Below are 17107 nucleotides of genomic sequence, written 5' to 3' on the forward strand. Positions count from 1 at the left end.
TGGTGTATTTTACATCTTCCAGTCCTGGATGGTCTGGGATGCATCTTAGGTATTTATCGAGCTTATTCTTAAACATATCTACGCTGACTCCTGATATGTTTCTTAGATGAGTTGGCAGAGCATTAAATAGTCGCTGCATTATCGATGCTGGTGCGTAGTAGATTAATGTCTTGTGCGCCTTCTTTAGTTTTCCTGGTATAGTTTTGGGCATTATTAATCTACCTCGGCTTGCTCTTTCTGATATTTTTTAGCTCCATGATGTTTTCAGTAAATCCTTTGATTTGCTTCCATACTTGTATTATCATGTAACGTTCTCTTCTCCTTTCTAGACTGTACAATTTAAAAAATGGCAGTTTTCCCAGTCGTCAAGGTCCTTAACTTCCTATATTCTAGCAGTAAAGGACCTCTGTACACTCTATTTGTGCAATATCCTTATGGTAGTGTGGGTGCCATATCACATTGCAGTACTCGAGTGTACTATTTACAAAAGTTTTGTAAAGCATAAACATGTGTTTACCATTTCTTATTTTAAAGTGTCTGAATTGCATTCCCATTTGTGCCTTACATTTAGCCAATTTGGTCGTTGTATAACATATTCCTCTTTAACATTACACCAAGGTCTTTAATTGCTTCCTTGTTTATGATTGTCTCGTTATTAGGTCCCATGTATGCATATACCATTCTTTCTCTGTTTCCATAATTTATCGATTTGAATATATTGGAGTTAAATACCATCCTATTTATCTCTGCCCATTCATATATTTTGTTTATATCTCTTTCTAATGAGTTCCTATCTTCATCACAAGTAATTTTGCTAATTATTCTCTTGACATCGGTGAAACTTGTCACTTCAGAGTCCTTAACATTACAGTCTATATCTGAGATCATAATAACAAACAGCAGTGCAGCTAATACCGTACCCTGTGGCATGCCAGATATTACCCGAGCTTCATCCGTGTTGACCTATATCAAAAGAATCATTTTTAACCAAATGATTCTTTATTTTCCTTTTTATTACCCTTTCATACACTTTCATAATATGTGATGTTACACTATCAGGTCTATAATTGCTTGCCTCTAGTCTTGATCCACTTATGAAAATATGGGTTATATATGTTAATTTATGTTTAACATATATCTTGCTCATATCTGCACTTTGTCTTAGCAGTATTGCAAGCGTCTTCGCGAAAGTGTGTGCATTTTTTTATTTTAACAAAATCGCTGGAACTCCATCTAGTCCGGCCGCCGATACATTTTTAATTTCTACTATAGCCTGCACAATATCTGCTTCATTAATATCTATATCCGTTAGATATTCAATATTTTCTTCTCTCATTTCTGTTTCATTATTCTCATTCGCAATTCTTGGCGTGAATTCACTCTTATATTTTTCGACAAAAAAAGGCAACAGTTTGTTATTGTGTAATTTTACTTTTGATTTGAGTTCCTCCATAAGATTAATTAATGCTTTCAAAGATATCAGCGCAACATTTAAGCTAGAATATAGCTCATTATATAAAGAGACTTCTGCAATATTTATTTTTCTACTTAGATATTTTCTCCTTTTTCATTATAATTTTGAAATATATTTCTTCCTTCTTCATTGCCATATAATTATACTGTACATATTTTTTTACAAACATTAGGATAAACCTCTTACTAAAAGGAGACCCGGAACGGCTTTGCGCCAGTTTTTAGTTTCAAATAATCCTTCCCTCTTCCACACATTCAGTTGTAGGTATGCCGTCTTGGTCAAGTAGATCAACAAGATGATGGTCAGGATTGAGCACCGAGAAGAGTCCAGCGAGGGAATAATACGACTAGACGGAAATTATAGGGTATCTTAGAATTCATATCTTGCAGGTAGAAAATTGGAAAGTATTAGGTAAATCTTCATAAAGTAATGCATTCATATGTTTTGTAATGTTGACATTTGCTAACATTCATTACTTTTGATTTTGATCCAGCTAATATTTTCATTATCTAAAATAGAAATTGTAGCATTATGAGAGGTTTAAAATAATTTTAAAACAAGTAGAACTCAGGAGATGTGCCCTATTCAGACATAAAACAGTCTCCCATGAGTTTTTTTTCAAATGCCGGAGACTCGGAGGATCTGATGTTCGCTTCGGTTGGAGACCTGTTTTAGATCTAATCCGAGTGTCTCCGGATATTGCAGTGACATATATTCGGTAGATCTGCTGAGATTCAAGGCTTGATTTATAGGATGTATATATAAGCGGGGAAGCCATTAATCACGAAGTTCCTAAAAAAAAGAAAAGAGAAAAAAAAGAAAGCCTCCAAAACAGCTAAGGAAAGGATGATTATCATGAAGACATCTTTAAAATATATACCCTGATCTTAGAGCTTTTCCTCAAAGAACAAAATTAGATTGAAGACCAAAAGATTCCCGTTAAAAGCAGATGTAAAGAATCATAGGAAATAGAATCTTCAATTATAAGAAAAAAAAATCTTTCATTTCCTCTACAGCCAAAGTCAGTTACTGCCAGATCGAAGCTGTTTATTTTCATTATTTTTTTTTTTTACTTTTTTCAATGATTTGAAACTGCATTTGATATGAAATGAGATACATTTGCGAATAAACAGAGTTTTTCAATATCAATTACTTTACGGAATCAGAACAGCTTTTCGTTCTGGGCTTTTTTCCTTCCCTTAAAAAACACATTTTCCTGGCTGCTACAGAGAAGCCAATAGACCCTCTTAGCGGAAAACTGGTCTCTTGGCTCCGCTGGAAGAATCCAAAGGTGCTTTTATCACCCATATTGATTTTGCCTAATAATAGGAAAGGACAAACAGTTCTTCTACTGCCCTACACAAGTTCTCTGAAACATTATGATCAAACGAAACTTCCATTCGAGGTTTTTGACTTTTTATTCTTTCCAAAGTTTTCATTCAATTCTGTACGATCTATGGATAAGAAAACACAAGTTGGATGTGCAAATTTTCTTCATCAGGATTGAGGGAAACTTCGCTATAACTTTCTGGAAAATATCGATTTCTGAGGAGTTATTCAGCCCTCCTTTGGCCCCTCCCAAAGGAACCCAGACCCATTTTCCACCAAGAGGGCATATCGACGGATTTCTCTGTGGAAGCAACGAAAATGGGATGGTTTGGGGGTTCCAGTGACTATGAGAACGAATATCAGTTCAGCTCATAAAGTCTTAAATTTTATTTGATTGTCTATTTGAATTTAACAAAAATTTCTTCATATCAAACGATATCTAATATATACATATATATATATATATATATATATATATATATATATATATATATATATACACACACACATATATATATATATATATATACATGTATGCATATTTATATATATATATATATATATACATGTATGCATATATATATATATATATATGCATATATATATACATATGTATATGTATATATATATATATATATATAAAAATTATATGTGTATATATATATATATATATATGTATATATATAAATTATACGTGTGTATATATATATATATATATATGTATATATACATATATATACGTATATAGATATATATATATATATATATATACGTATATAAATATATATAAATAAATAAATATATATATATATATATATATATACATATATATATATATAAATATATATATATATATATATATATACATATATATATATATATATATACATATATATATACATATATATATATATATATATATGCGTATATAAATATATATAAATAAATAAATAAATATATATATATATATATATATATAAATATATATATATATATATATATATGTATATATATTCATATATATATATATATATATACTTATATATATGTATATAAACATATATATATATATATATATATATGTATATATACTGTAAATATATATATATATATATATATATATATATGTAATAATTAGAATAGTTAATATTACATGTTTAAAACAAATGACGTAATATGTCATGTTGGTCGAAGGAGCTAACCCTGGGACTTGCTGTAGTCATTCAAATCGTAAACAGGACATACAATGCAATCCTTAGCAATTTGACATTCTCCTTAACGTCAACACATTGTCTTAAGCGTGTGAAAGTTTGTGACGTCACCGGATGCAGGTGTCTTCCGAGTTTGTGACGTGACTAATATAAACTGAGCATACGATATCTGTGATATCGATAATTTAGTCAGTTCATATCTATACTTGACCAGAATTGGTCATCTGGACCAACCAAGCTTCCTTCAGTGATGGAGATGTTTAACTCTGTTATTTTTATAGAATAAATACTTAACAACTATTAAGATGTATTCAGTTATCCATTTACATACATCTGAAACAACACATACTCAATGTGTGCTTATAACAGTAGCACGCCAATAAATGGTGGCAGCGATTAAACTCTAAGACAGCGATTAAACTCCAAGACAGCGGTTAAACTCTAAGAATTAGAGAAAAATCTTCAAGACTTCAAAATAATAGCTGTGAAACCAGAGAAATATATTCAAGACTTCAACATAATAGCTGTAAAACCAGAGAAAGATCTTCAAGACTTCAAAATTAAAGCTGTAAAACCTGAGAAAGATCTTCAAGAACTCAACATTATCTACATGAATCTACAATTTTGACTAAGTATTATAGTCCAACGAAACAGCTAACATCAACAAATGTTAGAATACAACCTGAATATTCAATCAACATCCTAGGAAACCCAAGGACTGGCGTTCAACAATTGCAAAACATACCCAGGAAGAACTACATTCAACAAGAAACTCGAATGATACATCGCTATCAAGACATCAAGAGAGAGAGAGAGAGGACGTGTCGACATCACGCAGATCATATATAAGCTAAGTACAGATTTTTTTAATTCATTCCAGTTTGGGCAGTGAAGTGTAGTTATCAAGAGTTGTTAGTCGATTATTACTAGGGTGAGTGAATTGCTAATCTTTGTTAGAGGAAAATCCGAATTCTCATTTATAATTTTTCTTTCTTTGTGCTAATTCCTTTTTCTTTCAGAAATTCTCGGGAAATGTTTTGGGATTAGTAACATTGTTTGGGGAATTTTATTATACATATGCGTTTACGCAGTGGGCGTCTGTACTCATATAGATATTTTGATAGAATTGCAAGGGGTCAAAGAGATAGAAAAAAAAAATACAGCAGTCATGGCTCCTCCTGTCAGCCCTACCCCTGGACCTAGTGGTGTAGGCCAGACTAATCCTCCTCCAATTGTGACGTTTGTAAATGCCAGGTCAGCAATCCTTCCTTTTCAAGGTCGGGTCAACGGGTTCTTGCCACAAAATGTGGAGTCATGGATTTCATCCATTGATGCCCATTTAAATGCCAAACAAATCGTAGATCCTTTTGTACAATTACAAGAAGCTAAAAGTTTTAATGATTTTTCTAAGGGGGATGCGAGTGCGTATTTAAGAGGTGTTTCATTTCAAGAAGCAGTTACTTGGGATGATTTCAAAGTTAGGTTACGCGCGATCTATGGGGGTGAGGAAGCCTTGGATGTAGTGTTAACGTTACTATGAATCGGCTTAATGTTATTGAGAGAGCAGCTCTCATAGCTGATAGGCTTAACAAATATCAGGACATTTTAGGTCATTCCACTTGGGTTACTAACGATAACATCTCCGTGAAAGATTTTTTACGATTAATGTATTTAACTTGCATGATACTTATGTTGCCTAAAGCTTTAGTGCGGTGTTTTGATAAGAAGTTAACGCCTGCAAGTACGGAATTGGATGTCTATAAACAGATAAAGAAATACATGTCCAAGTGTCCAGATCTCGATCCCGTGTTAACTCAAGTTTTTGCAAAGAATGAAACAAAACCACAAACAGTGAACGTAGTTAACAGTCCAGTTGCGGGATTGACGTTTTATAACTGCAAACGTTAAGGTCACATAAGCGCAGACTGCAGAACGAAATTCTGCTCAATTCACAACACTGCAACGCATTCTTATAGTCAATGTTACTCGCGTAAGACACAACAATATCCCAGAAATACACAATCAATTCCACAGTCAGTTCCATATGGAAATAAAAAGAAAAATCCTCATTTTAACAATAAGAAGAAACAACCAAATGTCAATGCAGTTCAGAGTCCGAAACAAACAAACACTTCTTCAAATATCGCTGAGCCTGGGCCGTCAAACCAGACCTCGCAAGGTCAGACTAATTTTCAGAATGTGCTGAGCAAAGCAAATACCACATAGTTAACTCTAGAGGGGAAGAGAGTGATGTTGGGTCAAGGTTATTCATGTCAACATCAATAGTATTGAATAATCAATTTAATGTTTTATCAGATAATTGTGAGACAATAGATTTTCCTATGAAACACACGGCCGAATTAAATAAAACAGTGCATGCTCCCGTAGATTTGCAAGGAATTCATACAATAATAAGCTAAAATGAGTTACGGCCAACCTTATATGCTGTAAATTTAGAACACAAATCCTTTACGTTATTTTTTTACTTTGGTATTCCACGTAATATTATGGATTTGAAGACACATCATTTGTTGTTTTCGAACTTTCCGATTGAAAAATCAGGAATTAGACTTTCAGGTATAGGAAATAATGAATTAAACGTCATAGGCATAACTCATATTCAGTTCAGAGTCGGTAATCGCACGTTTGCCGATACATTTGTTGTTGTAAAAAACATTAATATGTATCCAGCTGTAATTATAGGATACCCATCTATGGCAAATCAAAACATTATCTTAGCTCCTGCCAAGCACGGCGTGTATATCAAAGGGAAATTCTATAAGTCTTCTAATACCTTAAAATCAGTTTTGGATAAAAAGGAGACGACAACTGTAACCGCAACGTACGTTGAAGAACCAATAACTTGTCTCACTAATAAAGAAATAATATACGCGACCCAGCAAAATTCTCGTTCACCCGTAATATCATCTTGCACGCAATCTATCGAACCAAACATACCTTCAAATTTAATAGTGCAAATAAAGAAAACACTACCGGGATCTGAAATATTAATCCTTTCCGATACTTTGAAAACTAACGGATTGTCTGTCACATAAGCTATTTATACAGTAGGCTCACATCAGCAATGTAATATCGAAGTCTGTAATCATTTAAATAACACTAGTAATTCACAAAAATCAACATATCTTGGATGTAAAAGTTTATAAACATCGTATTCTTACCGTTGCTGAAATCAATCACTCTCAATCAGTTTCGGATGAATCCCTTTTGCGATCTATTAAAAATAAAATCAGTAAGGACATTCAAGACGAAGAAATTCAGCAGAAAATTTTTGAACTTTTAACTAAATATCAAGATATCTTTTCCACTACGGATGGATCCTTAGGAAAAACAGATGTGATCGAGCATCAAATAAGGTTAAAGGACAAGCAGAAAATTATATATGTACCCTCGTACAGACTCCCTATGAAATTCCAGAATGAAATAAATGATGAAGTAGGTAAAATGTTAGAGGAAGGAGTTATTAGAAAATTAAACAGCCCTTATAATTTTCCTTTAATAGTTGTACCGAAAAAAGATCGAACATGGCGTATCTGCGTCGACTTTCGTCGTCTAAACGAGGAAACGATCCCTGATCGATTCCCAGTGCCATGTACTGACGATATTTTGTCTTTGTTAGGTCAGAATAAATATTTTACCAGTTTGGACTTACTTAAAGGCTTTCACCAGATATCATTACAAGAAGATAGTATCCCATACACAGCCTTCAGCACAGCCAGGGGACATTATGAAATTTTACGGATGCCTTTTGGTTTACGTTGTGCTCCTATAACATTTACAAGAATGATTAACATAGTGTTTGGAGACTTGTTAGGGGATATATTGCAAGCCTATATGGATGATCTTGTAATCTTTTCCAACACCTTAGAAGAACATCTACGTAAGTTAGAACTAGTACTACAGAGATTAAGACAACATAACTTAAGGGTAAAGATTAGTATGTGTGAATTTTTCAAAACAGAATTAATATATTTGGGTTTCATGGTGTCAAGCCAAGGTCTTAAAGTAGTCCATGATAAGGTGTCGGCTATACGTAATTTTCCCATATCTACTAATGTCAAGGGAATACAGCAATTTCTGGGTTGTAGTGGATATTACAGGCGTTTTATACGCAACTATTCAATAATAGCCGCTCCTTTAACTGATCTTACGAAGAAGGGCGTAGATTTCATATGGTCTGAGCAACATCAACAGGCGTTTAATACTTTGAAAGATGAACTGTGTAGTTCTCCTATCTTAAAATTTCCTGACTTCGGTAAGGAATTCTTCATTGCAACAGACGCCTCAGACTTAGGAGTAGGAGGGGTATTGCTTCAGCAATATGATAAACAATTTTTCCCGATAGCTTTCTATTCTCGAAAATTGAGAAGGAAGGACTAGCTATTGTTATTCGCTAGTGCATTTTAAGTTCATAATTTACGGTTATCCCGTTAAGGTTCTTACTGACCATAAACCACTAACAGAGTTCTTTAAAGGCTTCAATCACAGCCCTAAACGAACTCGGTGCCATTGGATCATTCAAGATTTTGGCGCAAGAATCGGGTATTTACCTGGGAAAGCAAATATCATTGCAGAGGCATTATCACGCAACCCCGTGTCATCTTGTACGGAGCCTTTAGCTGAATTAATAGATATATCAACATCCATGCCTATTGTAAAAACAATATCTGAACAAGAAGATTTAGGCTGGAGCGCTGAATTGTTACAGACTGAGCAAAGAAAAGATCAGAAAATAGAAACAATTATAAATGCTTTGAAAGGCAATCATAAAGAAAAGGAATATATAAAGTATAAGCAGCAGAATTATATAATCAAAGATAATATTCTGTGTAGGACTGTGACAAGGAAAACCCGCAATACACCACATGTAACTAACGACCAGGTAGTAGTACCAATCTCACTTATTTCCACTGTCCTGAATTGGTTGCATTCAAATCCATTACATGGACACCCTGGGTTCTCATTAATGTCACAGAAAGCCAAATCATTGTTTTATTGGCATACAATGCTTACAGATATAAAAAGACACATAGCTAATTGTCGCACATGTCAGGAAAACAAAGGGCATACGAAAACACCTGTCAGCCTAGGAGCTTATCCTGTGCCCAATCAACCCTTTGAAAGAATACATTTAGATTTGTTAACAGGATTTTACGAGTCAGACAAGAAATAAGCACCTCTTAGTAATTATAGATGCTTTAACTCGATATAAAGAACTAATAGCGCTTAAAACTAAAACTGCGATTGAATGCGCTAGGAAGTTTTGCGAGTGTTACATTTGTAAACATGGAATTCCACACATGATAATCTCAGACTCCGGTGGTGAATTTAATAATAATTTTCTTACCTCATTGTGTGAATTCCTCAACATAAAAAAATAAATACCATGATATATCACCCAGAGTCGAATGGGCTAGTGGAAAGAGCAAATAGGAAGATATTAAATATATTGAGGGTAACACTAGGGGAATCAGACCCCAACTGGGATATCGCAATACCGGCGGCACTGAGTACTCTGAATCATCATATCATATATCAATTAAAATGTCACCGCATGAAGCATTGTATGGTACCCCAGTTAGTACACCTTTCCATGTATTAACGCCTACAACTAATCTATCAAATCCTTTAAAAGAATGTATAAATGCAAGTATAAGTCGATATGATATCCTTCGAAAGAATTAGAAGAATCACAAATCATAATGAAAAAGGAATCATGATAAAATAGCGAAACCAACTAAAACATATACCGTGGGTGATAACATCTATATTCAAATCAATGTCCGAAAAGGGCTCAATTATAAACTAACACCTAAGTTTGAAGGCCCATTTAACATTTTGGAAACATTAACGGCCAATAGGTTTAGAGTTCAAAACGTATCCCAACCCACGGATGAGAGAATAGTACCCTTGGCTCACATAAGAAATTAAAAAGAAAAGAGAGGAAAAGAAGTGAAGGAAAATTTTATTTTGTTTATGTGATTAAAAGATTTCTTTTTAATACAGGAGTAATTACATATATTTTTTCTCGTTACAGGTTTCCAAGATGAATTTTTTGTTGTTGGAGTGATATTGTTCGCTCAGACATTTTTCTCGAATGGGATGAGCTCTAAGACTAAAAATATATATTTTAAATATGGCAATATAGTTGAAAGACAAGAAGACATTTTTATTACATCAACCAACATAATTGTTGAAGTGCATATGTAAGCAATTTTTCTTCAAGAGAATGATGTCATTAGCTTAAGAACCGCCATTTCAAGGTTTTCTGCATCATTGGATGAGTTGCATAGAAGACATTTTCATTTTGACTATAAAGAGTTTGCTTGGATCAACATTAAAAGTTGCAGAGATGCTATATGATGACTTGAAAAATAAGACTGGCGAGACAGGATCTTTGGCTTATGACCTTTTGATGTGGACTGTAGGACACGAACATAAAGAAAGACGGAATCCGTTTATTTATGCTGCATTAAGCCTCTTTAGGTCTGTTGCAAGTTTAGGTTTAGGAATTTCCAATCGTCTTAAAATTAGTAATCAAAATGAGAAAATTGAGTTCTTGACTCATAAAGATTAATTGATTATGTCAGAACTAAGGAATCAGTTAGCTTCAATCAATAAAATTATGGATTTATTAAATGAACATTCAGATAATATCGTTCAAATTATGGAAGTACAGGATTTGTTGGCAACATTAACGTATTATGATTCAAAGATAGATCACATACATAACAGAATTACACATTTCATTGAGAAATCCAAGGATTATGTAGAAGCTATCACGTTAGCAACTAAAGGTGTATTGTCGCCCCATTTGTTGCCTATAAGTTACTTAAAGTTAATACTGGAGAACGGAAGGGATAAACTAGGCTATGTTCCTTTGTTAGACCGAACATAGGTTAGAATTTTATTACAGCCTAATTACAGTAAACGTAGATAATAACAAGATTAGGATTACAATTCCCTTTGATTCTTCTGATGCCTGGCAATCTTACAGGATATCACCATTTCCGACTTTCATGACGAATCACTCAAATCCAGTAATATCCAGTTTGACAGGACACGTATTGATTTCCCCAGACAAGGAAACATATACGGTCATTAAAGACTTAAATCAATTAACTCACTGTTCAGATGCAATGGATAGAAAAATATTTACAGCTGACTCATTTGAATTCCATAAAAACCTAATGGATTCATGCGAGTTAGGTATAGTGCTAGACGGTGCTCTCTCCCATACAAGTGAGAATTGTCTGGATAAGCTTTATCCCTTTGACAATAATGAGTTAAAATGCAGACTGAATAATGGCTCGTGGATACGATACGACAAGGACGGCTTCAATGTATCATGCCCTGACGGATCCACGTCCTTCACCCATATCTTCGTCGCAGCAGATGGTTGTGTCGGGACTTCCCCGAATTCCATGGTGATGGTCTACGGACAATCATCAGAGAACGAGCCTACTTCGCGAACTTCACGTGGACCTCTACAATGCCAGCACTTCCAGCGGTTGATGAAAATAACCAAAATGGACCACCTGTCACCGACTTATAAGGAAATTCTTCACCCCATACTACTAGCTGGTTTGAGCATCACGGTGGTGATATTTATCGCCGGTGAACATCCTTGTTTGGCGTAGGTTACGGCACAGCAAGCAGCTAAAAAGGAACGATACCGCCTAGCCCCTACAATACGCCCTGTTTGATTCAATTCGAAGCCATTTGAGTGGCCACCTCATTCGCTATAGGAGTAATTTGTCGGGAAGAGTTTGTATGAAAAGCTGATTAGTACGCTAGTAATATGTAATTAAAGAAATTTTCTACATTTGCATTGTTAAAAATACATTTAAAACAACATTTAAAAAAAAAAAGAGAGATATAAATCATTTTTTCTCTCGGCATCTAATAAAAATATATAAGCCGGAATGTTAAAAAATAAAGAGAAAAAAAAATAATAAAATATATAACAGAATCTATGGGCATCTAATAAAATATATCAGCCTTATATATATATATATATATATATAGTTATATATATATGTGTACGAAAACGTGGTACGTGTACGTACCAGGAATTCGTGTTTGTACACTAAAATTGAGTATTATGTTTCTGACAAAGGTAACAATTATTCTTTATCGAGTTACCGAATCATATGTAAGTCAGAAGTTTTTTTTTGGTACCATGTGATAATTTGCTAGCAATGTACCATATATATGATCTTGGTTTTATCATGCATTTTTCTTTTTGCTTTGGTAATATCTTTTTTATATGTATTATTGTTATTATTTTTTAATGTGCTATTTGGACATTCGTCCTCGGTTGATTATGGCTAAAGTTAAACAAAGAATATTACGTATGTCCAGTCACACCTAATAACCATGTTTTGGCTTGTTGTAAAATTTTTGTAAAAAAAATTTGAGATAGCTGCCCGAGCTAATGTAATAATTAGAATAGTTAATACTACATGTTTAAACAAATGACGTAATATGTCATGTTGGTCGAAGGAGCTAACCCTGGGACTTGCTGTAGTCATTCAAATCGTAAACAGGACATACAATGCAAACCTCAGCAATTTGACATTCATCTTGTGACATCAACGGATGCAGGTGTCTTCCGAGTTTGTGACGTGACTAATATAAACTGAGCATACGATATCTGTGATATCGATAATTTAGTCAGTTCATATCTATACTTGACCAGAATTGGTCATCTGGACCAACCAGCTTCCTCCAGTGATGGAGATGTTTAACTCTGTTGTTTTTATAGAATAAATACTTAAAAACTATTAAGATGTATTCAGTTATCCATTTACATACATCTAAAACAACACATACTCAATGTGTGCTTATAACAGGTAGCACGCCAATATATATATATATATATATATATGTATATATATATATATATATATATATATATACACAGTATTGTATGTATATAAATGTAAATATATATATATATATATATATATACCGTATGTATATATATATATATATATTATGTTGTGTGTGTGTGTGTGTGTGTGTGTGTTTCTACATTTATGCACACACACACACACGCACACACACATATATATATATATTTATATATATATATAATAATATATATATATATATACACGATAAATTTTCCACATTTAGACGTATTTTTCATGTTCAAATGGATAAAATATAGTTTTACAATCCCTTCATTGGATCTATCACCTTTTCATACCAGAGATATGATAAACATAAAATAAGATATTTGAGAAGTCTAGATATATATTCTAGAACGAAAATGAGTCTAAAATACAAAATATGATAAATTTTCAAGTTCTTCGGCCAATTTAACTAATGTTTCCACCATTTTGCCTAAAAGATTATACAAAACTGATGAATACACGAGAAACGTCAATAAATAAGCTTAAAATAAAAGCACAGAGAGGTCTTTAGCTTTAAAAAGGTCTGAGTTACAGCGTTCCGAAAAGAATTCTGGCAATGGCATAAACAGTTAAAAAATGCAAGGTAGTTGAAGAATTAATGATTTTTGAGATTGTGGGCTGTCCAACAAGCGAAATATTGAACTAAAGACGTCGATCTTTTATTAAAGATCGATTCAAGAATTCCCCTCTTCCGCCCCCTTTTTTGGGACAATTTTCATATCTGGCTCAAAGACTAAATGGAGATCATGCATAACATTCATTGATATTTCATTAAAAAGGTTTATTGAAGCCTCTTGATTGATTTATGAAACAGCTATTCGATATATTTCGTCAAAGCAGGATCTGGAAGTCTCTGAGATTGAGGGAGAGAGAGAGAGAGAGAGAGAGAGAGAGAGAGAGAGAGAGAGAGAGAGAGAGGGAGAGAGAGTGAATTATAATATACAAATTATGAATTAGAAAATTTGTTGCATTCCAAAATATTGATGTCCGAGAATCAACGACACTAGGAATACTGACGCCAACTTATAGTTCATTGAATCATTCTCAGTATACGTAGCTCATTTTTGTCCTCATTAATCAGAGGTTATGTCCCTAAGAACAATTTTGTGGCACAGACTACGATCCAACAATAACTAATAAATACACATCGAAATAGTCTATTAGTGATTAAACACCAAAAATAAAATTTTGAAAATGTGTGGTAAGAAGTAAATGCAATCGGAAACGCCTTGAATACTGATAGAAATTATTTTACTGCATCTTAATATTGCTTGAAACTATTATTTTTCTTTTATTTTTATTTCTTATTTTTTATTTTTTTACTGGTACAATTCACGATGAAAAAATTACTTCGAATAGTTAATAGACATATTAATTTTATATTTATCTTGAAGCTTTATTTGTAAAATGTTCCAATATATTAATCAGAAGACAACTTGTTAACATTATCGATCTAACCTCTTTTAACTCAAACACTGCTGGCAGAGAGCCAGAATCTCGGTTATACCAAAATGCGAAATCAGTAACTTTATTATGTTTTTATTGCCAAAAAATTACAAGTCGTAATTAATTGTCTCCTTTCAATGTGATGTGATAAAGATAAAATGATTGAAGTTGGGTTTATCAAAGAGAAGAAATTGAGTGATACGTGACTTTGAATGGAGGAAAACACCACTTTTGGAAAGAGAAGAAACTTAAACTGGTGAAAAAAATCGTCTTCAAAATTATTAAATCATTTATTTAAATTCGTTATAGATCAAGACATATAATTTATAATGCAGTTTTCTATCTAAAAGTGAGTCTCGTAAGTAATGTTGGCAACTGGAACAAAAACTACTCTTTATACAAACCAATTATAGAGAGTTTATTATATGGAAATTTGCCATTAATCATACAAGACATTTAAGTTTTGAACGAAAATTCTTTAACGGAATAATATCACTTTTAGTTATGTACTTGGATGGTCTTATGCCAGCACGGACACTTTCTACTACCAGGTAATAATTCGTTATTTAATAAATTAGTCTGAAAGTTTCCCAGAATTTCCTCTTGATGTGTTTGTCTGTTTGTTTGTGAGATGTTATGTCATTGATACTTTTAAATGTAAAGGAGGAGTAATAACTTTCATTTCGGCACAACTTTCTGGTTACGATTCATTTTCCTTTGCCTACACTTACCCAGATTAGTCTGGCCTATTCTTTACACATTCTTCTCTTTATTCATACATCTGAAACACTAAGATAACCGGAAAAAAAAATAATCAAGGCGGTATCTACTGCACTTTAATTGTTCGGTGGCCACTCTCCTCTTTGTAAGAGTAGAAGAGACTATTTAGCTTTGGTGCGTAGCTCATCTAGGAGAAGAACGCTTTGTTGACTAATTCCCCCTTGATCATTTATTTGAATATCAATGCATGAATGCCTTGTTATGAGCTCGAAAAGAAACTGTGTTGCATCACTGAAACGTCTTTAACCCTGGATAGGTACGATGGGACGTTTGCGACCCCGAGCGTCAAAAAAAAACAGGTTTTTTCTCACGTGACTCACCCCCGTGACTGAATTTGTGGGTGATCGACCTGCAGGAGGTGTCTCCCCTACACGCTCTAGTAGTGTCCAGATGTGCATTGCTGTAGCTGTACTCCTTCCCGATTTCTGAGACGCGTCGGGGTCGAGCGCGACCGAGTTTACCCTTCTAAGGTAGTTTGCATAATTATCAAAGTTATTACGTATTATGAAATTGTCGTAGAATGGTGCAACTTGTATAGGTAATCAGTTGTGGAAAGTCTTGGTGGATTGTTTGGCTACCATGTGCATGATTTTTTTTTAGTTAAAATGTCGTTCATCACCACGAGGACCATTTTAGCGCGAGTGCCCCTTTTTCATTTTTTTTTTCATTTTTTTGCCAAGTCATTTTTCCGTAAGATATTGCCAAATAGGGTCGTAAAACTTTTGCTTGTTTAGTGTTGGAAAGTGTGTCTAGATGATCTGGCTACCCATGCATGACTTTGTTTTTGTCAGATACGCCGTAGTTATTGGTATATTGGGTATTTAACTGCGGTTGCCATTTCTGTTTTTTTTTTTCAATATTTGTAAAAATTACTACGTAGTAAGGAATTGCCGTATATTATTGATTTTTTTTTCATGTTTATGTGTTAGAAAGTGTGCCTTGATGGTTGGGGCTAACACGTGCATGTCTTTTTTTTTATCTGAGATGCCGTATATTAGAATGTCGGGCATTTTACCGCGAGTGTCCCTTTTTCATTTTTTTTCATTTTTTTGCCAAGTCATTTTTCCGTAAGATATTGCGAAATAGTGTCGTAAAACTTTTGCTTTTTTAGTGTTGGAAAGTGTGTCTAGATGATCTGGCTACTCATGCGTGATTGTTTTTTTTGTCAGATACGACGTAGTTATTGGTATATTGGGTATTTAACTGCGGTTGCCAATTTCTCTTTTTTTCATATTTGTAAAAATTTACTACGTAGTAAGGAATTGCCGTATATTATTGTTTTTTTTTTTTCATGTTTATGTGTTAGAAAGTGTGCCTTGATGGTTGGGCTAACACGTGCATGTCTTTTTTTTTTATCTGAGATGCCGTATATTAGAATATTGGGCATTTTTCCGCGGAGTGCCCCTTTTAATTTGTTTTGCATTTTTTTGCTTAGTCATGTTACCGTAAGGAATTGGCAAGTAGTGTCGCAAAACTTATATTTTTATAGTGTTGGAAAGTGTTTTTTAGGATGATCTGGCTACCCATGCCTATTTTTTTTAGCCAGATATGGCGTATATATAAGTATGTGTTCGATTTTCCTGTGATTGCCATTTTTTCGTTTTTTTCCCATTTCTTTCAAAATTACTACGTACTAAGGAACCTATCACAGAGTAATATTTCATTTATATGTTTATTGGTCGGAAAATGTGCCTTGATGGTTTGCCTAGCATGTGCTGAAATTTTTTTTTTTCTGAAATGCCGTATATTAGAATGGCCATTTTTCCACGAGTGCCCTTTTTATTTGTTTTGCATTTTTTTGCTTAATCATGTTACCGTAAGGAATTGGCAAGTAGTGTCGCAAAACTTATAATTTTATAGTGTTGGAAAGTGTTTCTAGATGATCTGGCTACCCATGCCTATCTTCTTTTTTTAGCCAGATATGG

This window comes from Palaemon carinicauda, chromosome 16, assembly GCF_036898095.1.
Source record: "Palaemon carinicauda isolate YSFRI2023 chromosome 16, ASM3689809v2, whole genome shotgun sequence".
Taxonomy (NCBI): Eukaryota; Metazoa; Arthropoda; class Malacostraca; order Decapoda; family Palaemonidae; genus Palaemon; species Palaemon carinicauda.